This window comes from Bos indicus, chromosome 23, assembly GCF_029378745.1.
Source record: "Bos indicus isolate NIAB-ARS_2022 breed Sahiwal x Tharparkar chromosome 23, NIAB-ARS_B.indTharparkar_mat_pri_1.0, whole genome shotgun sequence".
Taxonomy (NCBI): Eukaryota; Metazoa; Chordata; class Mammalia; order Artiodactyla; family Bovidae; genus Bos; species Bos indicus.
This window is the reverse complement of record NC_091782.1, coordinates 37,927,674-37,954,384: the sequence shown is the minus strand read 5'-3', so window position 1 is coordinate 37,954,384 and position 26,711 is coordinate 37,927,674. Positions and strand designations below refer to the sequence as shown.

At 39.3% G+C, this 26,711-nt stretch overlaps 1 long non-coding RNA gene across 1 annotated transcript; it reads right to left on the bottom strand.

The window, feature by feature from the left end:
- Positions 1 to 10,440: 10,440 nt before the first annotated feature.
- LOC139178906 (uncharacterized) lies at positions 10,441 to 20,374 on the bottom strand. Its single transcript, XR_011563318.1, has 2 exons — positions 20,302 to 20,374; positions 10,441 to 10,782 (listed from the first exon to the last, which is right to left on the bottom strand). It is a non-coding gene; the product is annotated as an uncharacterized lncRNA (long non-coding RNA).
- Between the last annotated feature and the right edge of the window lie 6,337 nt (positions 20,375 to 26,711).

The window sequence follows — 26,711 nt, the reverse complement described above, 5'->3', positions numbered from 1 at the left end:
TTTTAAATCTGCATGTTTGTATCTTTTCCACAATAAGAACGTTTTCAGCCATGATTTCTTTGCGTAATCTTCAGACCTGTTTTCTTTCAATTTTTTTTATTCTGGGAATGTGATGAGATGAGTTTTGGATTTTTTATTGTTATCTGACAGGTCACAATTAAAAGACACTTACTCCTTGGAAGAAAAGTTATGACCAACCTAGTTAGCATATTAAAAAAGCAGAGACCTTACTTTGCCAACCAAGGTCCATTTAGTCAAGGTGTTGTTTTTCCAGTAGTCATGTATGGATGTGAGAATTGGACTATAAAGAAAGCTGAGCACTGAAGAATTGATGCTTTTGGTCTGTGGTGTTGGAGAAGACTCTTGAGAGTCCTTGGACAGCAAGGAGATCCAACCAGTCCATCCTAAAGGAAATCAGTCCTGAATATTTATTGGAAGGACTGATGTTGAAATGAAACTCCAATACTTTGGCCACCTGATGCGAAGAGCTGACTCATTTGAAAAGACCCTGATGCTGGGAAAGATTGAGGGCAGGAGGAGAAGGGGAAGACAGAGGATGAGATGGTTGGATGGCATCACCAACTCAATGGACATGAGTGAGTAAACTCCTGGAGTTGGTGATGCACAGGGAGACCTGGCATGCTGCAGTCTATGGGCTCACAGAGAGTCAGACACGACTGAGTGACTGAACTGACAGGTCACTAGGGTTCTATTCTTTTTTTTTTTTTCCAATCTGTATTCTATTTATTATTCAGATTATATGAATTCTATTAATCTATCCTAAAATTCAGTGATTCTTACCTCTTGTCATCCCCATTCTGTGAATTATGTTTTATTGTAACTTTTATGTATGTAATTTTCATTTGATTCTTTTTTATAACTTCTGTTTCTTTGATAAGATTTTTTCTCCATTATTTGAAGAGAATTTGTAATTTATCTTGTATGTATTTATGATAACTGCTTTAAGACTTTTATCAGATAATTGAAGTGAAAGTGAAGTTGCTCAGTCGTGTCTGACTCTTTGTGACCCCATGGACTGTAGCCTACCAGGCTCCTCCCTCCATGGGATTCTCCAGGCAAGAGTACTGGAGTGGGGTGCCAGTTCCTTACATCTGATTAATTTCAGCGTTGACATTGGTTGGTTGTGTTTTCTCAGTCCAGTTTTCAGTTTCTTGATTCTGATATGACAAGTCATTTTCACTTTTTGCTTTGATACTGTCCTATGTTAGAAGACTCTGGAATCCTATTTAAATCTTGTTTTACCAGAAAGCCATCCTGTTTAGGTTTATTGTGGCTTTCCAGGCTTAGTTTGTGGGGTCTGTTTCTATTAACAGTTTTTTTTTTTAAAGCCTTTGCCATGTTATTTTGATCTGTTTAACCAATCTAATGCTGCTTGGATGTGTCTGAGGAAGCAAAAGGGGTTTCCCCAGTCTAGGCCATTGGGTGTCTCTAGATGAAACAAGGCAGTTCAGGGTCTTTAGGGAAAAAGGGGGCTTCTTGGGCCAGACTTGCTGGGGCAGGATCTCCCCTCCTAGTGCCTCCCAGCTGCTCAGTGTTTCTGGACAGAGGCAGGAACTTTGAGGCTCTTGAAAACAAAGATTTTCCAGGTGCTCTGCCTGTGTGGTTGAGTCCTTCCTGCTGGTTCTACCCACCCCTTCTTGTATTCCCAGTGCAAAAGGGAGTTTCAGTCTAGTGGAGGCTTCCCTGGCCAGCTACATGTTCTAACAGTCTTCCCTGCTCTGGGGGACCACAAGTACTTCTGAGGCTGGCCTGCTGTTTCTGATGGGGTTACGTTACGGGTGCTCTCTGGAGGGGGCTCACAGGCAATGGGGACACAAAGGCTTCCAAAACCTGGTTGCTTGTATTGTGTCTCTTGCTGTGCTGCACAGCAGCCTTGCATGGAAGGCTCCCCCAGGACACTGCTCCCTATCCATCCTTCTGATGACTTGGCCAACTCATCTGGTGTTCCTTCACATTCATTCCTGGGGAGAAAGGGCCCTTCTCAGGCTGCCTTCTGATGCTAGGTTGGAGGTCAGGAATGCGGGGCCTGGGTTGCTTTCTTCTGTTGGGTGCTGCTGTGTTGCTCTTCCAGTCTTCGGGCTCTAATAAGCTAGTTCACCCTCTCCTTACTAACTATAAATGGTCTCATTTAGTGGCCTCTTGTTATTTCCAGAACAAACAGAGGAGTGGGCACAAAGAGATCAAGTCCATCTTGTCTGAACCAGAAACGCAAGGTCTGTTTTATAACCTAGGGAAGAGATTTCAGTGAAGGAAGTTGTGGAGGAAAGTGAAAAAGAGTCCACAGTAGGCAGGAGATGAAAGTCATGTCACCCTTTTCTTTGGAAGTCACAGGAAGCTCAGAAAGTATTTATGTAGGTGATATGTATATTCAATTCTGAGTACACTTTCTGTTTCAACAAATTTTAAGTCTTCAGTATTTTTTCATCAATTTTCCTTACAAATGGGTATGTGTAATGATACCAATATTACATTTTATTTATTCTTCTAGGTCAATTGTTCAAGTTATGACTTGAGACTTAAACCCATGAAAAAAAGAAATCTATTTGGATTATTTAGCAATAGATGAATTGATGGGATAATAAAATGACCAATAATGATTACTTGAGCTTACAAAATTTTATATATGCATATGAAGAGAGATGGACTTTCTCGGTAGCTCAGATGGTAAAAGAATCTTCCTGCTATGCAGGACATCTGGGTTTAATCCCTGAGTCAGGAAGATTTCCTGGAGAAGGTAATAGCTACCCATCCCAGTATTCTTGCCTGGAGAATTCCATGGACAGAGAAGTCTGGTGAGCTATAGTCCATGGGATCACAAACAGTTGGACACAAGTGAGCAACAAACCCTAACATGAAGAGAAATATTCACAGATAATTTCATTCCTGGCCCCTTGTGGTATTCTGAGAGCTTTGAAGTAAATGATATGTAAAATAAATTATTTTATTATGATAAGCTACTGTGGTATAACTATGTCTGTACATTCAGAATCCATTATTCCAGTGGCCTTAAAAATGAATGTCCTTATCCCTTTGGGAAGGAAATGTTAGCATTTCTATTTATTTTTAGCTCACTGTCATTAACTTATATTTTATGTATATTTGTAAATGTCATAATATATTAGAAGAGCAATGCATATATAATATTTCTACGTATTATAATTTGGGGCACTGATAGTGTGTTGTAAAATGAAAATAGTGTAGAGATTAGTTCTTCAGTAAACAGAAAATTATCAAAATTTGCTACATTAAATGTTACTTAATTTGAGGGAATTTATCCCAAATCATTTGTGAAATCGGTTCAACTGAAGAGAGGCAGAATGTTCAGAATATTCATGTTTGTATGAGTCTTCATAGAGCCTGTGAAATGGAAACATTTTTGAAGTTGGGCAGAAGAGCAAGAAATCTGACTGGACAGGGGAAACCTTGGATCTGGAATGCAAGAAAGCACGTTTGCTACCCTCAAGAGGCCCTAACAAATTAGGTGATCTTTAAATCACCTCCCTTTCTTCACCTTTACTCCCTAAACCCCTTCCTCTGCTTTACCATTTCTTTTCCCATAGTACAGATCACCTGTTAACATACCATATAATGTTAACGTACCATATAATTTGATTTATGTTTATTGTGGGTTATCTGTCTTCCCCCACCTAGAATATAAGTTCCATGAGGACAAGTGTCTGCCTGCTTTGTTTACTGGTGTAAACCAAGGACCTGTAAGAGTTCCCGAGTCAAGGAGGAATTAAGTGAATATTTGTTACATGACCAACAATAGCAGAGGACCTTCTTGACCTATAGGTTTCAGAATTTAGTGGTTTTTATTAGCTATTGTAACTAAACTGTTCTGCAGTTAAAATTACAAGGTTAGGATGCTTTTCCATTTTTATATCAGCATAAACATAAAGTACATTTAGAGGTAAAGATAAACATGAAGATGCTTTAGACCCAATATGCTAAGTAGAACGTACCTTTGAAAATAAAACCAGTAACTTTTAGTTGATTTGCTTTCTTTACCCAAAATATTAGTATATTCCTTTAAAAAAAACTTTCCATATATATGTGTATGTATATATATTTGTTTATATGTAACTTAGGCTTCCCTGAGGGCTCAGAGGTTAAAGCGTCTGCCTGCAATGTGGGAGACCTGGGTTCCATCCCCAGGTTGGGAGGATCCCCTGGAGAAGGAAATGGCAACCCATTCCAGTATTCTTGCCTAGAGAATCCCATGGAGAGAGGAGCCTGGTAGGCTATAGTCCACAGGGTCCCAAAGAGTCGGACACGATTTAGCGACTTCACTTTCACTTTTACATTATGTATGAATTATATGTATAGAATATAATGGTAATATGTCCATTATACATATATAACATTGACATTTAACATGTTACATATAACAGGTGTACAGCAGCAGTCAGTTCAGTTCGGTCACTCAGTCGTGTCCGACTCTTTGCGACCCCATGAATCGCAGCACGCCAGGCCTCCCTGTCCCTCACCAACTCCCGGAGTTCACTCAGATTCACGTCCATCAAGTCAGTGATGCCATCCAGCCATCTCATCCTCTGTCGTCCCCTTTTCCTCCTGCCCCCAATCCCTCCCAGTATCTGAATCTTTTCCAATGAGTCAACACTTCACATGAGGTGGCCAAAGTACTGGAGTTTCAGCTCTAGCATCATTCCTTCCAAAGAAATCCCAGGGCTGATCTCCTTCAGAATGGACTGGTTGCATCTCCTTGCAGTCCAAGGGACTCTCAAGAGTCTTCTCCAACACCACAGTTCAGAAGCATCAATTCTTCGGAGCTCAGCTTTCTTCACAGTCCAACTCTCACATCCATACATGACCACAGGAAAAACCATAGCCTTGAGTAGATGGACCTTTGTTGGCAAAGTAATGTCTCTGCTTTTCAATATGCTATCTAGGTTGGTCATAACTTTTCTTCCAAGGAGTAAGCGTCTTTTAATTTCCTGGCTGCAATCACCCTCTGCAGTGATTTTGGAGCCCCAAATATAAACTCTGACACTGTTTCCACTGTTTCCCCATCTATTTCCCATGAAGTGATGGGACCAGATGCCATGATCTTCGTTTTCTGAATGTTGAGCTTTAAGCCAACTTTTTCACTCTCCACTTTGACTTTCATCAAGAGGCTTTTTAGTTCCTCTTCACTTTCTGCTATAAGGGTGGTGTCATCTGCATATCTGAGGTTATTGATATTTCTCCTGGCAATCTTGATTCCAGCTTGTGCTTCTTCCAGCCCAGTGTGTCTCATGATGTACTCTGCATAGAAGTTAAATAAGCAGGGTGACAATATACAGCCTTGACGTACTCTGTACGTGTACAGCATATGTGTATGCTGTATGTGTACAGCATAATGATTAGATATATGTTTATATTGCAAAATGATCACCACAGTAAGTCTGGTTACCATCCGTCACCAAACAGTTACAATCTTTTTTTTCTTCTGATGAGAACTTTTAAGATTCTTAGCAACATTTAAATAGGCAATAAGCATTTCCCTTTTTTGACTTAGTGTAATTAAATGGGACAAGTGTCTCTGAATCTTAGAACCAAAGAATCATGTTTAAACTATAAAGCTGAATAAGACTTCTCAGTGCCAGTTCATATAGAGCTTCTTGAAAATCCACTCCCGACTAGTTCCACCTGGCTGCCATCACACTTTGTCTGGTGTGCAGGCAGAGATCTGTGTTTAAAACATACATTTTTTTTCCCCACTTGTCCGTGCATTTCTTCCTCAACATCTTTCATTGCCTCATTTGTCTTTCCTGTCTTCACTATCAAATATGTTATAATTACAGCAGAAGATGTCTAAGTAGCTAGAGTCGCATCTGCTGCCTACTGGGCATTTTGGAAAGAGGCTCGGGAGGAGTCCTTTCAATATTAGAGCTTTACTGTTAGGGGATTAGAAAGCTTTTCAGTTTCAAGAGTCCATCAATATGAAAATTATCTTAGGACTGAACACTTTTTAATTATTTATTTGATTAGTGATTAGCTGACCTTCTGCTGAGAATAAGACAATGAAGGGATAGTAAACAAGGGTGGATTCTAGCAAAAGGAATGAGAAACTCTTGGAGGAAGTGGACACATGTTTAAGGAAAGCATTACTTATGTTTTGTTTAGGTTTAGTGGTTGGGCTGGCTCCGTAAAGGAATGGGTTGTTTTCATTTTATTCCCATTCATCCTGTATGCTTTACAATGCATGTCTTATTTGAGTGTTGAAAGGGACCAGTGACTTACTGCTTGTTATCACTGGGTAGTCATGCTTTGGTTCTGGTATTCGATAGAGTCTAGCAGAGACTTGAGTGTACTTATTTCTGTGATTTGCTGCAGTGACTTGATGTTTTCTGATGATTTCTGGTAAAAGTCAATGAAATAACAGGAAAATAAAGTTCGTATGCTTTTGGACAGAACCTTAATTATCTCCTCCCTTCTCTCTGACTTTTCAGGCATTTATTTACTCATCTAGTCCCGTGTTCTTGGAGCCTTTTTGACCCTTAGGTCTGCCTCATTCCCTCTTTGTGGTCAAGGCCTAATTCTTTTCCTGTATCTCTCACATCCTTTGCTTCTTTTAGCTTGGCAGAGCCCTCTTTGATTTTCTTTTAGTGTCATAATATTCCCAGCTGTTTCTAGGCTGCTTCTTTTTCTCTACCAGCCCCAACACCCACAGCCCCTCAATCCAGGTTAAGATTTCCCTTATCTAATTCTGGACACACTGCTCTCTTGCACTAAAATTTCCTGGTTCCCTGTTGCCTTTAGAATAAATGCAAACTCTCCAAATTGGTATAAATTATATCCCCTAATGTAATGCATGAGTAATCTGTACAAGATTTTCTCCATTCTAACCCTACAGTAATGTATATAGCATATCATAGGAGTATAATCATGAGAAATATTACATGTTTATTAGAAAAATGAACATTTCTTGTGTTTTTTCAAACTTGAATATTCACTGATATTTTATAATGCTATATGTATTAATATCTCAGTTCCCTTGCTCCAGGACATAGGCAATACGTACATCATAAGATGATCCTAAATGAATTGACAGATATACTGTCTTCCTCCTTTTGCATATTAATATCCTATCAGCCTTTCGAAACTCCATCAACAAGCCAATGCAGTTGTGTAACTCCAAAAAATCCTTGTTCTTACATCCAAATGGCTCCTAACTGTACTTGAATGCACTCTAGCACCTTCTTTGGCTTCACCTCTTAATCCTTACTTTGCTCTACCTTATAATATAGTAATTTGTGTGTTTAAGTCATCCTCTCTTTCTCCAAAAATTGAGAACCAACTTCTGGAAAATAGAGATTTACTTAAACCTCAATGCATGTTGTTGTTTCTCTGAAACATGATTTACTAATCTATGAGGTCAGTGAACTTCAAGGGTTTTTCATTTGTTTCCATTTGCTAACCACTGTTACTATTCTTGCTGTAGCAGAGCCATTTCTTCAAATGTAATCTTATGAAAATCTGAGGAAGAGGATAAAATAATGCACTCTGGATGGCAGGGGAGTGATTGTTAAAAGTTCCATGAATATCTTCTTTTCAGCTACTCCTTGCTGAATCTACAGAACACCTGTGACTCAGCTCAATATTTTCAGAAATCTGTTCTGAAATCAGTATTCTGTTTATATGTCATGGTCAAGCACAGAGAGGTCTTTTAATATCACTACCTCTGTCCTTGATCTAAAGCTTCAAGTTTGTGCTTGGAATAAACTTTATAACAGACAGATACATGAAGATGAGTGTGGGCTAATGGTGAGGGTATGTTTCCTACAATTGCATTGTCCCTCTTTTTGCCTAATTTCCTCTCTAAGAAATACCATCCTCTCTGCTGGAAATATCTAGACATTGAAGGAAAGAACGTTAAGCAGGTAACAGAGTAGAATTAGATGTTTTCAACAGTAAATGATTTGGAAAGAAAGTGCATACAGGTTTTCCCATGGTCTTCTGCCTTTTAAAAGAAGAAAGTGAAAAGAGGAGAAAGCTGACATTTTGCATGCATGCAGGAGCCAAAGAGGAGATTGATAGATTGGTTTGGAACAGAGTATTCTGTCATGTTCTGAAAGGTTTGGGTCATCCCAGCTAGGGGCAGGAGCAGGACTCAGGCACAAATAACCCTGGGAAGATCTCCTGGAGAAGGAAATGGCAACCCATTCCAGTATTCTTGCCTGGAAAATCCCATGGATGGAGGAGCCTGGTAGGCTACAGTCAATGGGGTCGCAAAGAGTCGGACATGACTGAGTGACTTCAATTTCTTTCACTTTATGAAGGAAGAGGATTTTTTTGCTGGACAGTGTTCCTCTATGAGTGTGAAAGGTTTCTTTGCATGACAGAAGAAAATTATCCTGGATTCTGCGCTGAAGGGGTGCCAAATTTTGTTCATCTCTAGAACTATGTCAACTCAATTAATAGCAACCAAGAACACTAATACAAAGGACAATTTCAGGAAAAGAGGACAGAAGAGAAATTGGAAGTAAAAGGAGAATATGAGATGGTATTTGCTCTTAGGTTATATTTGGGTCTTCACCAAATACAGTGTTGTAATAGCATTTTATTCTTCAGAACCCAAAACTTTAACTCACTTTCCCTCTGATGTTTTTGTTTCCTTCCATTTTTGTGTTCTTTCCTTCCCCTACAACCCCCTTTCTCTTCTACCTTTTTATTTCCCATTGTCTGTTTTCTAGGAATTCCTGCGGAAGCCCTAAAGATGCTGCAAAACCATCCAGCAACTTCACTGCTTTCTCAGGAGAGTCAGGTGGGAGATTGGCCCTCATCCCAGGTTGTCTGCAGGCAGCTGATCAAGCTGAACAACCTTAATCCAGTCACTTCTCTCCAGTACAATAGAGACTAAGTCTGTTTGGAGGGTTTTGTAATTTAGGGACCTAGAAGAGGTTGTTTGTAAAGCCAAATAATTATTGTAAAGAAGACCTAACAGGAGAGAATAGTATCTCACCCCTCAGATAAATATTTATGGATCCAACTTTCAGATCTACTTTATGTCTATGTGACCAGACAGAGAATTGTCCAGAGAACCCAGGATGGGGTCAGATGCACACCAGTATTTTTGCCATTCAATTGTTTGGCGTGTTTATGATATATGGGTCTCCTGTGGGTCAGCTAGTGGGCAACTGACTTCAGGCTAATTAATTTTCTCCAGATGGTGCTTGCAGAGCGGGAGAAACAGAGAGGCTGTGAATACTGCAGGAAGGGAGCTGTGGGGGCCAGAACATTTCCCCTGGTTTAAAAAGAAACTATGAAGTCAACTCTCCCCAACTTGTGAATATCCCTGGGAAATCCAAGGGTACCCCACATGAGAGACACTTGTCAATCAGGGGGAATTCTAGATAAGTCCCTCTTGGTCATGAAAAGGCTACAGTGGCACCATGTAAGTCAGTGATGTCAGAACTTTTCCATCTTTTCACCCTCTATCCTGCTTCCAACATGGCCAGAGGAATGAAGATCCAGAGAGGGAGGTGGAAGGAACCTTGCAGGAATGTACACATCTGCTTTCCCTGGTAGGTTCCCAGGGGCTCAGTAGGGGAGAGGGAGACATTAGGCTGAATGCGAGATGGGGTTGATACCTTACTGAGCTGGCCTTGTTACACCCAGAGAGACAGAACGTATGGAATGGCTGCAAGGTGATGCAGGGGATGAGGATGCAGTGGAATGTGGCTGAAGGCAGCCACTGGAGGAGGATGGAGCAGTTCACGTTTGTATCTGCTCTGGTCTCAACCTTTGTGTCCCCCAGAAATTTCATATGATGAAATCCTGATTCCTGTGGTTATGGTATCTGTAGGTGGGGCGTTTGGGAGGCGATAGACTTATAAGGATGGAGCTTCCTGAATGAGATGACTGCTTTTATATGTAAGAGACACACAGAGCCCCCTAGCCCTCCCCGCAAGTGAAGATACAATGAGAAGAGTGTGACCAGAAAGGACCCTGCTGACCATGCTGTGGAAATCTATTTCCATTGTTTATAAGTCTGTGATCTTTTGTTATAGCAACCCAGAAGGACTAAGCAGCACCCTGACAATCTTTAGACAGTTCAGTAAACTTCATGCTATTTGGGTATACTAGTTGGAAAGCATTTGTACTGTCTGGGGTAACACTGTGATAGTTGGCTGATAGTTCGTGACTGGCTTTCATAAAGAATCCTGAAAATTCAGTCTTCTTGGTAGTGTAACTAGCATGACGAATAATTATCTAATTCTTTGATTCTAATAACTTGACCCAGAATAATTGACTGTGATTCTAACGTAAGCTGTTAATGGTCTTCTTTGTAATGCCAGCTTCTGTATTTGTGACAAATTTTAATAAGAACTTCTTTCTCTCAATGGTCGGAATGGGTTTTCTTTTGAATATATATTAAAGAAAGATAAGAAACATTGACAAATTGTTCTTAGATTTTGACATCGCTACAAAGTCTGTTTGTTTTTATTAAGATGAGATCCGTTACACCCAGGCATGCATTAAAAAGCTATAAAGCTCAATGGAGTTTGCAGTGGGATGGATCACTAGAACCATCTCAGAAATGGATGGGATGGATGTGGGCTTAGCACTTTTTGTTGTAGACTTGGCACACCAGGAGCTTGGTATAAATGTCAATTTGATGTGAATCCCTCCACAGGCAGTGGAACAGAATAAAAATGCAGAATGATGTGTATCTTCATTGTCTATCTGCAGGCATGGGGATCTTGACCACACAAAGTCAGGGTAGATCTTGTTTGTCTTGACTTCAGGATGAACCTAAACACCCAAAAGACAATGACTTCTTATGAGTTTTATTAGTATTTGCTCTTCTTTGTTCCTTCTAATTATCAAATTAAGATTTGAGGAATATACATGAATATAATGGAGAAGGCAATGGCAACCCACTCCAGTACTCTGGCCTGGAAAATCCCATGTTCAGAGGAGCCTGGTAGGCTGCAGTCCAGGGGGTCGCGAAGAGTCAGACATGACTGAGATTTCACTTTCACGCACTGGAGAAGGAAATGGCAACCCACTCCAGTGTTCTTGCCTGGAGAATCCCAGGGACGGGGGAGCCTGGTGGGCTGCCGTCTATGGGGTTGCACAGAGTCGGACATGACTGAAGTGACTTAGCAGCAGCATGAATATAAAGCTCTCTAGATATAGATTTCGGAGTCAGCCTAAAAGAAACCTGTTAGGAATCTAAAAACTATAAACATAACTCCATTTTGGTTTTGACTTTCTCTTTTCTTTCTTTGAACTCTCATCCTTTGTTTTCAGGAGAACCAAAAGGATATGAGCAGAATTTTACTAGTGAATGTACTGGGATATACTTTGAAGAAAGCGCTCATCTTGGAAATTCTATTCTGTAGTTCTCTCACCCTTGAAAATGTTTCAACCACCTGTGCCCAGGAAGAGAAAAGCTTTTGGTGGAATTGTGCGCAATGCAGGGAAGGCTGCACATGTCAAATATTGCAGCAGAATTCCGACCCACTTACAGTAGAATCTATCAGTGTGAATGACTAGGCTCTTGCTTTGTAATAGCAGTCTAGGATACAGGAGGCCGTAATTTTGTTCTGACAAAGTGAGATATTTCAAAACCCATTCCTCATTACAGAGTTCTCCTCTTTGATTCAGGAGAAAAGCAAGGAAGCCCTCAGCAGGGTGCTCACCTTGCAGACTGCCCTCCTTATGACTGCTTCACGTTCTTGCAGTTTTGTCACATTCTCCCTGGCCCTTGATAGGATAGCATCGGAGATATCTCATGCTCTGCAGGTCCGTGACTAGATGATGCAAAGGGTCATTCCAGGAGCACGCTATAACACGAGTATCAAGCTCTTAAGGACTTCATGCTAAGCAACCATAGGAAATAATTGCATTAAAATCAGCATAATTCAGTGCGTTTGGTAATATGTGATTTTTGCTCAGAGTAGCTGGCCTCAAAAATTTCTGGTTATTCATTTGTGTATGCAATTATTTTTGAATGTGGTGAAAGTTGCAAAGTTATAGAATGTAGGCTATTGTTTATACTTTGTGAATCATTAAAAAATCTGGCATATTTAATAACTAATCATTCTGATGGGTTCTAATTTAACATGAAGAATTTTATTTATCCCTCTGAAATTCTGCCATTTACTCAGTGAGTTCTTTTATATTTGAATGCTTTGCTTGTCCGGGGAAAGAAGTCTAAGTACTTCGTTGGAACTCAGTATGTGCCTGGAGTGCCTGACCCAGGAAAGACGGTTCCCACTTGAGCCGTTGTTATTTTCACCCAATGTTTCATTCATATTAATGAATCAGATCAGTCATTAATGTGTTCATTTTTGACTGGTAGTTTGTTTTATGATATTAGAACAAAGCAGCAATGAAGAAGTCATGACATTCCTAAACACGCTTTCCTCAATCCATCCCAACAGCAGCCCCCAAGCTGATATCAGAGCAGTCTATTTTGTTGACATGTGTCTGGGCAGAAAATGGCACAATGTTGTCTTTAGTAACAGCATCAGTGGGATTCACAATGGAGGGTTTTGCCTCCTCGTTCACTACTTTGAGCATTAGGCATTAAACTCCCAGCAGCTGAGCCTCTCTAATTAAAATACTTACTTTCTTGATGTCTATGAACTAGTCTAGTGGTAAAGGAAATGAAGAATGCAGAAGAGGTGGATAGACATTGCAAAGGAAATAGGATGGGACATGAGAGGAAGGAGCTGTAAAGAAAGTCAGACTGTATAGTGAGTGGCAGCATCGTTTCCTTGGGGGCATTGTAGCTTAACAGTTAATAGTGAGAGCTCTGAGTTAGATGAGATTCAGACTCAGTGCTTCCTACCTGTGTGACTGGTGTAAATTCCATCACTTCTATGAGCCTTGGTTTCCTTATCTCAGGATTGAATATAGTATTTAACATAAAGTGCTTTGCAAATTGTGTGGCAATGTAATAGCTCTCAATAAATTTTAAATTTATTTTAAATTCATTAAAATAAGTCCTCTGCCTCCTCCTTCCTTCATTTTATCATCCTCATTATTAATGAGCTTAGCAGAGGAAACGAATGCTGGTATCATTAACCAAGTTGTAGGCAGAGAACAGATTGTGTCTAAGGGGAGATGCATGTGAAAATATTTTAAGTAATATTAGGACTGTGTTTAGCAGGGAATCAGAAGGGAAAGATTATAATGATAAAAAGTTGGAGCTGGTATAAATGATTGAGACTTGATATGTAGACTATGTTGTCATCACCACAGAGGCAATCATTGCAACCTTGAGATGCAAAACATAATATTTTGTAGGAAATCTTAGAAAGGAAATTTATAATTAAGAGTATGAGGTGACAGAGGAGTCATTGATAAATGAAGAATAAGTAGTTTCAGAGAAGTAGAAGCAGAATCTAGTGAGCCTTGAATGTTAGCAGTGATGGCTCAAGTGATGCAGTGTAGATGTGATGCCCATGAAGGAGTCTCCAGTAACAGGGATTACTCAAAACTGGGGTGTTTCTTACATATCCATGAATTTTGCAAATCTTATTTTTGTACAGATGGAGATTCCGTTGAGTCCATGCTTTCATACAGTAAAATAGCTGCTGTCCTGGGTCTAATGCATTGCTTGCACTGAGGTTGTCTACATGGACAATTTATAGATCTGTTACTGATTTTACTGCTACAAATTTTAGTCATCCCTTGATTTTACTCATACTTCATCAGCTACATAATTAATTTCTCTTCAGTTGCTCACTGTTCATCTACCTTTTTCCGCATGTGTGGTTACCATTACTCTGATAATCTGAAGTCTGATAACACAAGGGTACTCTCTCAGTCACTCAGGTGAAAAACCCAGATAAAAAGCTCCCGTGGGTCTGTTCCACTTGTTCTTTTTCTTCAAGGATAGAGAGGCCGGAGTTGTGGCAGCTGTTGGTGGCATTGATATAGTACACTTTGCCCTGGGCATACTGTTTATTCTTGAAGTGATCAAACAAATTCAGAATTAGACTTATTTGGACATTCAGTAAATATATGCATTACCAGAATATTAACATGTTTGATAGATATATCATTTTTTTTAATGAGGGTCATGTAAAAATGGAGTCATTCTTTTCCTGACTTTTCCCTTCCATAATCTCTAGAACAATGTTTTCTCATCCAGCTTTTCTAAGTTCAACCTCTTCCCATCTTTGCTCTTCTCTTGGTTAATTTTACCCTTCCCACAAGTTATTATTTGGATAGCAAACACTGAAAATGCCCCAAATATGAACTACTAAAGTGTTTTATTTATTTTTTAAAATTAATTTATTTTAATTGGAGGCTAATTACTTTACAATACTGTAGTGGTTTTTGCCATACATTGACATGAATCAGCCATGGGTGTACATGTGTTCCCCATCCTGAACCCCCCTCCCACCTCCCTCCCCATCCCATCCCCGAGTGTTTTATTGTGTCATCTCTTTTAGTTTTGAAACCAAATATAGCACATATATTTACCTCTATTTAGCTATTTAATTTCTTATTGTGGATTGGAACCAATATATTCCCTAAATAGGAGTTATAAAATTATAACTTTTCTTTGACCAATCTCTTAATCCACATGCTTATAACTTAGTGTTCATCATGAATGCAGAGTACAATGTTGTTGATGCTTGCAAAATGGTAAGTCAGAAAAACTTGGCATAAATTCTACAAAATACTAAGCAATGGACTGGGAATAAGAGTAGGAAAATCTAGCTAATGTATTAATGAATAAAACTAGTTTTAGCAAACGTTGTGAACATTTAAAGAGATTATTTGGAACTTTTGGGAGAAAAGAGGAACAGTTAAAATGGAGGATGAAAGAAAAACTAGTGTGTAAAAAGAAGAGCATGAATTTAATAGAAACACTGAGCACCATTTTTCATCAGTTGGCTGCTCTATTGGGGGCTCCTTGATTGACCTAGAAGTATTAACATACAACTTTCAATGTACCTTCATCATAAAGAGAATAATTGCGCCCAATTCTAAACCAACCTTTCTCTGTTAGTTCTAAACCTATTTATTGCAAATCTTAGAACAATAATTTGTAGCATTTAAAAACTATCATTATTTGTTTCTGTGACATGGAATCAACTTTGTTTAACATATCCCATCCACCCCATTCAGAACTGAGGCATAGTTCTCATTTATTGACTATTTACTGTGGGCTGGGTGAAAAATGCCTACAAAGACATTGAAGGACCAAAATATCAAACATGCTTCGTTTTGCCCGTTCCACCTAAGAGTGCTTTATGTCAGGTGGTGGTATGGACTGAATGTGTCTTTCTCAGATTCAAGTGCTAAAGCCTCAATCCCCAACGTTCTATGTCTGGAAACTGTTCTTTATGAGGGTTCTTGTTGTTGGTCAGTCGCTAGGCTGTCTCCGAATCTTTGTGACCCCATGGACTGCAGCATGCCAGGCTTCCCTGTCCTTCACTCTCTCCTGGTGTTTGCAAGTTCATGTCCTTTGAGTCGGTGATACTGTCCAACAATTTCATCCTCTGTTGCCCCCTTCTCCTCCTTCCTTCAATCTTTCCCCTCATCAGGGTCTTTTCTAGTGAGTTGGCTCTCTGCATCAGGTGGCCAATATATTGGAGCTTCAGCTTCAGCATCAGTCCTTCCATTGAATATTTAGGGTTGATTTCCTTTAGGATTGACAAATTTGATCTCCCTGCTGTCCAAGGGACTTAAGAATCTTCTTAGGCACCACAATTCAAAAGCATCAATTCTTTAGCACTTAGCCTTCTATATGGTCCAGCTTTCACTCCTGAAAAAACCACAGCTTTGACTCTATGGACCTTTGTCAGCAAAGTGATGTCTCTGCTTTTTATGATGCTGTCTAAGTTCATCATAGCTTTTCTTCTAAGGTGCAAGCATCTTTTAATTTCACAGCTGTAGTCACCATCAGCAGTGACTTTGGAGCCCATGAAAATAAAGTCTATCACTGTTTTCATTGTTTGCCCATCTATTTGCCATGCAGTGATGGGACCAGATGGCATGATCTTAGCTTTTTGTATGTTGAGTTTTAAGCCAGCTTTTCACTCTCCTCTTTCTCTCTCATCAAGGGTCTCTTTAGTTCCTCTTTGCTTTCTACCATTAAAATAGTGTCATCTGCGTATCTGAGGTTATTCATATTTCTCCCAGAAGTCTTGATTCCAGCTTGTGATTCATCCAGCCCAGCATTTCACATGTGTGCTCTGCATGTAAGTTGTATCAGCAGGGTGACAATATGAAGCCTTGATGTACTCCTTTCCCAATTTTGAACCAGTTTATTGCTCCATGTCTGGTTCGAACTGTTACTTCTTGACCTGCATACAGGTTTCTCAGGAGACAGCTGAGAAATGTGGTTTGGTATTCCCATCTCCTTAAGAATTTTCTAGTTTGTGGTGATCAACACAAAAGCTATAGCATAGTCAATGAAGCAGAGGTAGCTGTTTTTCTGGAATTCTCTTGCTTTCACTATGATCAGTGGATTTTTGCAATTTTACGTCTGGTTCCTCTTCCTTTTCTAAATACAGCTTGTACATCTGGAAGTTTTCGGTTCATGTATTGCTGAAGCCTAGCTTGAAGGATTATGAAGGTAATTAAGGTTAAATAAGTTCAGCGTGGAACAGTGATCCAGTAGGATTAGTGTCTTTATGAGGAGAAACACCAGAGTTTTCTCTTCTGTCTCTGTGTCTTTCCATCTGTTTCTCTTCCCCATGCCCCACCCTGTGAAGCCAAGCTGGGAAGAGAGAGTTCTTACCAAAACCTGACCTTGCTAGCAGCCTGATCCTGGACCTCTAGCCCCCAGAACTGTGAGGAAATAAATTTCTGTTGTTTAATTCACTGAGTCTATTGTATTCTATTACGGCGCTCCAGGTTGACAAATACAGATGCTTAACATTTGTTTTGGAGATTTAAAAAAGAAAATTGAAAAGCTATTGCACACTTTAATAATCTCTGAGATTTCCCTAAAACTGACCCTTTATTTTATTTCTATATCTTGTATGCTGACACCTTCTTTGATCTAGAAAGTGTATTATTTGAAGTTTGGCTGATACAGCCTTGTGTTTTAAAGGATAGTATAGCCCAGTCACTTATATGAAGGTTCCTTCTGGAAATAAACAAGATGTACAGTACTTAGAAATTTGAGGAACATTTCCCTGGAGAGCCTATAGGCGTTGTGGGACAGTCTGACAGCTTGGGAAAACAGGTCTCAAAGGGGCTTCAGGCAATTGTGATCCCTGCTAGGACAGATAGGCGTGGAGACCACATCCTGGTACAAGAGCAGATTTGACACCACCAGGAGCAGGAGCAGACGGGACCCTGCTTAAATACAAGCACGAGCCACTCTGGGATGATCTATTCACCCGAGGTTATCAAAAGCCATCCAGTCCAGGGAAGCCTTATCTCTCCCCATTGCCCTGAGCAGGATTTGGTGCTGTAGTAGCTGGGGTGGGGAAGAAGCCACATCTTCCACTGTGTAAATTTAGATGGATGATTATATTTTCACAGATACAGTTGGAGAGCTAGGTTACTCCCTGCATTTTTGTATTGCTCCTAGAAGTGCTTCTGTGTTCTGCAAACATTTGGAGCTTAAATTAATTCTGAGCCAGAGTGTTTAGGTCCTTCTTTTAAGATAGTTTAATGTTGAGACTCTGCAGATTCTCAGCAATGAGGCTGTCTAAGAGTTTGCAAATTTTTTACTCTACATTGATTAATGCTTCAATTTTAGACACCGAAATGATCAGAAAAGTACAGTTGATCTGTGTGGTTTACCATCACTCTGGGTAAGAATAAACACATGAGGGACTGATCACTACTGTTGATAAAAAGAGAATACTAAGAGAAAAAGGATACTGTAGCTTGGATCTGCTGCTACTGCTGCTGCTAAGTCACTTCGGTCGTGTCTGACTCTGTGCGACCCCATTGACGGCAGCCCACCACGCTCCCCCGTCCCTGGGATTCTCCAGGCAAGAACACTGGAGTGGGTTGCCATTTCCTTCTCCAATGCATGAAAGTGAAAAGTGAAAGGGAAGTCGCTCAGTCGTGTCTGACTCCTAGCGACCCCATGGACTGCAGCCCCCCAGGCCCCTCTGTCCATGGGATTTTCCAGGCAAGAGTACTGGAGTGGGGTGCCATTGCCTTCTCCTTGGATCTGCTAACTCACCTTAATAACCCCATGCATTTCCTTGATACTTTGCCAAAAGCTTTAAAACATTTTTAAAATTTGTGTTTCATAACGACCCTGTGAGATAGACTTGACCTTCCGTGTTGTCATCAAATTATATTAGTGAAGAAGCAACCACTTACAGAGGGTAAATGATATTCCCCCTCGTCCCCTTATTAGCAGATGGAGGTGCCTGGGTGCTAGTACTGTCATCTTTTCACTTCATTATGTCACGTCACACATACACGTGGGCTTTTAGTCTTCATGTGTGTTACAGGGCCCACATCAGTAGCTGTGATGACTCCATGCTTACAGAGGTCATTGCCATTACTAGCAGATTAAAAAAAAATGTGTCTTTTATTGCATGACAACAATGACTCTAGAAAGTTGACTTTATCCACTTGTTCTCGTCTATCTATAAAACATTCACTTTTGAAGTCTTTTGCAATTATCATAGATTACATAGTCACCAATTTACTACCTCAGCAGATGGACAGATATGAACCACTAACAAATCAATAATTTACACTTACAAAAGGAAGAAACAATAATTAAAATAACTTTCATCACTTTTACTGCTCCAAAAGAACAGAAGGAATATAAAATATTAAAATGTGTTTATGAGAAAACTCTTTTCCTATGGGATCTTCAATAAACGTAATTGTCCAATTGAAAAGTAGGCAAGTACTAAAGATTTATAGCAAAAACATACCTAACCCCAAATACCTGAAAATATGTACAAGACTCTTCAGCATAAAATGTAACTAACAAAGCTTTTAGCAGCAAAATAAGATGATTCATGTAGCAGACTTTCAATTATTCAAAAACATGTTTCCGAAGAGTTTATTTTAGGTACTTGATAGTCATGTAACATAGCTGATTAGATGTTTTATCTCCAAGTATAAATAAAAAGTACTCTGCAGATAGAGAAACTGGGATATTTGTACCTTTATCATCTGAAAGGCTTTTCACAGCCTAAGATGAGATAAAAGAGAACTGTTTCTGTTGTTTCATAAAATTATTTTAATACTTTCTTTGTCTTGCAATTTTTTCCTTTTTATTGATGTATATTGGAGTGGAGTTGCTTTACAATGTTGTGTTAGTTTCTGCTGTACATCAAAGTGAATCAGATATATGTATGTAAATATATAGAAAGGTAGATAGATAATAGATGGATGGATAAACTCCATCCATGGATAATCCTTTTTTGGGGATTTCCTTTCCATTTAGGTCACACATAGCATTAATTAGAGTTCTGTGTGTTATACAGTAAGTTCTCATCATTGTTGTTTAGTCACTAAGTCATGTCGGACTCTTTTGTGACCCCCTGGTCTGTAGCCCACCAGTTTCCTCTGTTCATTTGATTTCCCAGCCGAGAATACTGAAGTGGGTTGCCATTTCCTTCCCCAGGGCACCGTCTCAATCCAGGGAGCAAACTTGTATCTCCTGAGTCTCCTACACTGCAGATGGATTCTTTACCACTGAGTCACCTGAGAAGCTCCCAAGTTCTCATTCGTTATCTGCAATTTCTTTTTCTTGCAAATGTCAACCAAGAAATTAAAGGCAATTAGCTATTACGAGCCTGTTTTTAGTTGTAAGATGTCATTTGGCCTAAACCCAGTTGATGAAGTATTGTAGGAGACAACTCTACTGTCACTGTCTGTATTATGGCTTCAGAGTTAAAAGTTTCATCAGAATGACTCATCTTGGCCACACCACATAAGAGACGAGGGAACTAGAAAATGTTTGTTTCTACCTTCTGTAATTGTGATGAATTGGACTCAAGAGACACTTTTGGTCTTATTTTTGACCAAGGTTTTTCAACTTTGGCATGGCTGGCATTTTGAGCTGGGTAAGTACTTTTTCTGGGGGCTGACTTGTGCATTATATGTTTAGCAACATCTCTGCTCTCTGCCCACTGGGTACCACTAGCGCCCCAGCCCCATATTAAGACAACCAAAGCCATCTCCAGACGTAAACCAATTATCTATGGAAGACATTCCTTCATTTGAGAACCACTGTCCTATCGTACATAGAACCACTGTCCAATACAGCTGACTTCTAGAGCAGTGATTAGCTAGTTCTTCTAAAGTCTGTAATCCTGAAACTTCTGGCTAAGAGAATATTTCCTAAAATTTCTAATTAGCACATACCGTTCTGTGACGAACCTTTGTTGTCCATGGTGGCGATGATTTAGAGAAACACACTTCACCAGATAAGATCTCATCCTACATCTTTCTCTTCCCTAGAAGTTGGCTTTATAAGGTTGTGACATTTTCATGAATATATTTAATCAGGCATTCCCTTCGCTTTTGCCAGTCATCTATTTCCGTCGTTGAGATTACCCCCATAATTTCAAACATCGAATGGTATTCTATTTCTTATTCATATTCAGGAAGACATACTGGCCAGACATGAATACCTAGGAAGGAGTCTGATTAATTAGACCAAAAGGAAATAAGAGAGAATGAAGCTGAGATCTGGAGTTTGGGTTAGAGGACCTATAAAATTAGAGCAGTCATTTACTGCAACATTTACCTTCATTTCTCTGCAGTTTCTTGGATATAACATTATCTTTCATGTAGATGTTTCATGTATTATCAAAGTATTTTTTTCTCTTTCAGCATTGCTGGGTAAGGTTAAGATTTGAAAACTTATGTGCTACATACCAAGAAATATAGAATAATGATGACAAAGAAAGATTTTCAATTCATGTTATTCTCTTAATACATTTCCCTCATTTTTTCTTAATTTTTACACATTCAGTTTTGTCCTTATAAAATGATGTATCTTGGTAGTAAAATGTACATTTTCATTTGTTTCTTTAGATTTTAACATGTATGTAAAGTTATATTTTCATCCCCAGTTTACAGATTGAAAAACAACGGATTGGAGAGATTAAATGTCAAGGATATAGAGGAAGTAATTAGTCAAGTTAGATACTGAAAGGTTTATCATTTCAAGAGGAATCAGGAGGGATGTGAAGAGAGCTGGAAAATGAATCCTTTAACATACATTGCCCCATTTTCTATGATGCACAAAATAGTCACCCCTAACCTAGCAATCTCTTCAAGAAAATTAGAGATACCAAGGGAGCATTTCATGCAAAGATGGGCTCGATAAAGGACAGAAACGGTATGGACCTAACAGAAGCAGAAGATATTAAGGAGAGGTGGCAAGAATACACAGAACTGTACAAAAAAGATCTTCATGACCCAGATAACCGTGATGGTGTGGTCACTCACCTAGAGCCAGACATCTTGGAGTGTAAAGTCAAATGGGGCTTAGGAAGCATCACTATGGACAAAGCTAGCGGAGATAATGGCATTCCAACTGAACTATTTCGAATCCTAAAAGATGTTACTGTTAAAATACTGCACTCAATATACCAGCAGGTTTGGAAAACTCAGCAGTGTTTTCAGCAGGCTACAGGACTGGAAAAGGTCAGTTTTCATTCCAATCCCAAAGAAGGGCAGTGCCAAAGAATGTTCAAATTATTGCACAACTGCACTCATTTCCCATGCTAGCAAAGTAATGCTCAGAATTCTCTAAGCTAGTCCATGGGGTCGCTAAGAGTTGGAGACGACTGAGCGACTTTCACTTTTCACTTTCGTGCACTGGAGAAGGAAATGGCAATCTACTCCAGTATTCTTGCCTGGAGAATCCGAGGGACGGGGGAGCCTGGTGGGCTACCGTCTATGGGGTCGCACAGAGTCGGATACGACTGAAGTGATTTAGCAGCAGCAGCAGCAGCAGCAGCATGCTTCAATAGTATGTGAACTGAGAACCCCAGATGCTCAAACTAGATTTAGAAAAGGCAGAGAAACCAGAGATCAAATTGTCAACATCTGTTGAATCATAGAAAAAGCAAGAAAAATTCCAGAAAAACATCCACTTCTGCTTCATTGACTATGCTAAAGCCTTTGACTGTGTGGCACAACAGACTGTGTAAAATTCTTTAAGAGAAGGAAATACCAGACCACCTTGTCTTCTGTATGCAAGTCAAGAAGCAACAGTTAGAACTGGACATGGAACAGCAGACTGGTTCAAAATTGGGAAAGGAATATGTCAAGGCTGTATATTGTCACCCTGCATATTTAACTTAAACACAGAGTACACCATGAGAAATGCCAGACTGGATGAAGCACAAGCTGGAATCAAGATTGTCAGGAGAAATATCAATAACCTCAGATATGCAGATGACACCACCCTTATGGCAGAAAGCAAAGAGGAACTAAAGAACATCTTGATGAAAATGAAAGAGGAGAGTGAAAAATCTGGCTTAAAACTCAACATTCAAAAAATGAAGATCATGGCATCCAGTCCCATCACTTCATAGCAAATAGATGGGGAAACAATAGAAACAGTGACTGACTTTATTTTAGGATCCAAAATCACTGCAAATGGAGAATGAAGACATTAAAAGATGCTTGCTCCTTGGAAGAAAAGCCATGACCAACCTAGATAGCATATTAAAAAGCAGAGACATCACTTGGCTGACAAAGGTCCATCTAGTCAAAGCTATGGTTTTTCCAGCAATCATGTATGGATGTGAGAGTTGGATTATAAAGAAAGCTGAGTGCCGAAGAATTGATGCTTCTGAACTGTGGTGTTTGAAAAGACTCTTGAGAGTCCCTTGGATTGCAAGAAGATCAAACAAGTCCATCCTGAAGGAAATCAGTCCTGAATATTCTTTGGAAGGACTGATGATGAAGCTGAAGCTCCAGTACTTTGGCCACCAGGTGCGTAAAGCCGATTCGTTAAAAAAGACCCTGATGCTGGGAAAGATTGAAGACAGGAGGAGAAGGGGATGACAGAGGGCGAGGTGGTTGGGTGGCATCACCTACTTGATGGACGTGAATTTGAGCAAGCTCCGGGAGCTGGTAAAGGACTGGGATGCCTGGCATGCATGTCCACGGGGTTGCAAAGAGTCAGACATGTCTGAGTGACTGAAAAACAACCTTAGGGAGTTTATTCTGATGAAGAGACAATAGTTTTCAAGGACAAACAGACACACAGACACACACACACCCTGGTTTATGAAGCAGCAGAACAAAATTCTAGACAGTCATGTCCACTTTCCTCAAGAACAGGGGTGCACAAAGTGTTATTAACTTATGATAGCTTTAATTCTCTGACCTCAAGCCACTCTAGGGCCAAGGTGACAAAAATTCATCTTTCATGTCTCAAAATTTCCATTTGCCTTTTAGAGATTCCCTGAATGAAATGACTGTAGTGAATATAAACCAAGTTGTGATGACTTTCTTTAATTTTTAAGTCTGTGCATCTAAAGCAGCCTGTGACCTTTAGTTTCAATTTTACCACATGTTCTCAGAGTACATTGACAGGTGAGGTGATTTAAAAAAAATTATGTCTTTCTATGGCATTCACCTTTCCTGTAGTTGCTCCTGCTACACTTATGCTTTAGCATCTTTCTAACTAAATGCTCTTAGGGGACTTAGAAATCTCAACAAAGACTAACATCACTTAAAAACTATCCCCCTAATTGCCTTAGCTTTGCAATACTAGATTTTGAATCAAATGAATCAAGTATGAGCGATTCATTTGATTCAAAATCTAGTGTTGCAAAGCTAAGCAATTAGGAAAATGCTATATGATGAAACTATATGATGCTATATAGGCTCGTATTTCATTCATGAGATTCAAAATATAGTATCATACTTGATTTACGTGCTTGTCAGGATTTTGTTCACTCATGCTCAGCATCCAGTTTTTTCCCCCAGACAGTGAAAATCTGAGTTGTTGCAAACAGTTCCATGTGGTAAAGAAGTTAATGCTGCCCCAAATGTCCCTCCTCTTCTGGAAATTTAAGCGTAGGAGAATCTGCCCTAAGAACTGACAACTTAATCTTAAAATTTAAAAGTGTTGCCCTTTTTGTAGATAGCCAGGAAAAGAGTAATCTAAAAAAGCGTAGGTTGTGTTTATTCAGTGGGGGCCAACTAATTTATTTGACTCCAAAGTACCTGTGTCTCTGTAAAATTTCTTGTGTGCATTCTTGCTGCTTCACAGCCCCATGTTTCTTATTAAAGGGATGTTGCAATATCTAAATAACCCTAAAGGCATATTTTATGTAAGAAATCATGGCTATCTTTCTTTCCCATATGTCACCCCCTTTCCACCTTAAATTTTGTATGTGCTCTTTTGCAAATTTTTCTCTTTATCAAAACCTGCCCTTACTTTAGAGCAGTCAAGAAGGTCAGTAAAAATGGACTTGTCTGTTTCTACTTAAAAAATTCATTCATTGCCATTTTTGGCCTGAGGGTTTAGGATTAAACCTGAAGATTGATTTCTGTCAAAAGCTGCATAAATAGATCAAATGATGGTCAATGCTTCATGATATTTTTAGTACCTGAAACTAATAGACAGTTTTGCCTTTTTTTTTCCTAAATGACTCTAATTGTTAATACTAAGGAATATCATATTGGATTTCATATTTAAGTAGGAATGGAGCTTGCATATTCTTTATATTTTCTTTTGTTCATCATTTTTAAAGTTTGGAATAATATTTTTGTCCTGTCCTTAATGATGTAAAAATATTTAAAATACTTCACATAACTTGAAGGTTGTCTGCCACTGGATATAGTGGGAATATTGAAGAGCTAAAGAAATTAAATTTTTAAATCATCAGAATAAATGGATCAAAAGGATGTTTCAACTTAGATTAGTAATGATTTTTTTATTATTATTTTTTGATTTAAATATAGTTGACTTACAAAATTAGTTTCAGGTGTACAATGTAGTGATTAGATTTTTTAAAGTTATGCACCATACAAAATTATTATATTATTGCTATAGTCCCTGTGCTGTGTGTTACATCCTTGTGACTTATTTACTTTATACTGAAATATGTTTGGAGTTTGTACCTCCAGATCCCCTTCACCAATTTTGCTCATTCCCCCAACCCCTCCTCTCTGGCAACTATTGGTTTGTTCTCTGCGTCTGTGAATCTGTTTCTGTTTTGCTATATTTGTTCTATATGTTTTCACTTATATGTGCAGTGATGGTTTTAGTAAAGTTAAATTTGGAAATGACTACAGGCATACTGTTTATGGATTTATAAATTTCAAAACTTGGACTAAAAGATCAGACAGGAAATCGAATCTGGAATCTGTTCATTGTGGTGCCTAATTAGCAAGTTAGGGACCCACCCACGAGCACCATGACAGGTCTGAGGCCAACCATAGAAGGCCAGAAGTGGGCAGTGGCCTAGTTCCTGGAAGTCTGTCCCTTATCCCAAATAGTTAGAATAATCCTCCCACTCTTTATCCTATGACATTACCCAGACCATAAAAACTAACCAGTCCGTATATCGGAGCCTCTCACCTTCTGAGATGGCCCACTGTGTGCATTGTGTTTCTCTCTAAGTAAATCCAGTTCTTAACTTAAAGAAAAATCAGATATGTGTTGTTTGAGTTTGTTCTTTTTTTTGCCTTTTTTACATTTTTTGTTATTGTCGATTTACAATGTTGTTTCAGGTGTGCAGCACAGTGGATCAGTTACCCATAAACATATCCAGTCTTTTTTTAGATTTTTTTCCTATATAGCATTGCAGAGTATTGAGTAGAGTTCCCTGTGTTGTTTCTGATTTGAAAAATCAGAAAATATAAAGGGTACACTGGAGAAACGATGAACGTGATGGGACTTTCTTGAATTACACTGTTTTCAGAATAAACAGAAGTAATTATTTGATTACATCCTGCTATTTACATTGCCTTCTTTTTTGTTAAGACATACATCGCTTAACTCTTTGTTCAGTTCAGTTCAGTTCAGTTGCTCAGTCATGTCCGACTGCGACCCCATGATTTGCAGCACTCCAGGCCTCCCTGTCCATCACCAACTCCCGGAGTTTACTCAAACTCATGTCCATCGAGTCGGTGATGCCATCCAGCCATCTCATCCTCCTGCCCCCAATCCCTCCCAGCATCAGAGTCTTTTCCAATGAGTCAACTCATCGAATGAGGTGGCCAAAGTACTGGAGTTTCAGCTTTAGCATCATTCCTTCCAAAGAACACCCAGGACTGATCCTTAGGATGGACTGGTTGGATCTCCTTGCAGTCCAAGGAACTCTCAAGAGTCTTCTCCAACACCACAGTTCAAAAGCATCAATTCTTTGGCGCTCAGCTTTCTTCACAGTCCAACTCTCACATCCATACAGGACCACTGGAAAAACCATAGCCTTGACTAGATAGACCTTTGTTGGCAAAGTAATGTCTCTGCTTTGGAATATGCTATCTAGGTTGGTCTTTGTTAGGGCTTTGCAAATCATTACCTTTCCTAAATAACTCTAGAACCCAAGTTCTTAATCTCAACAGTGTCTTGAGGGCATTTGCTCCTTCAATAAGAAAGCAGTAGTAGTAGCATTTGAAAATTTCCTCTGTAATTCCTTTTTTTTTCTCACTGACAGAATATTCATGTCTTCTGATCTGGATCCCTGAGTTCTTTGTGTTACTTATTCTATGAGTTTCTTATCACGTTTGTTTTGAAGCATCTATACTTTTGGATTTCCTTGGTAGTTCGGCTGGTAAAGAATTCTCCTGCAATA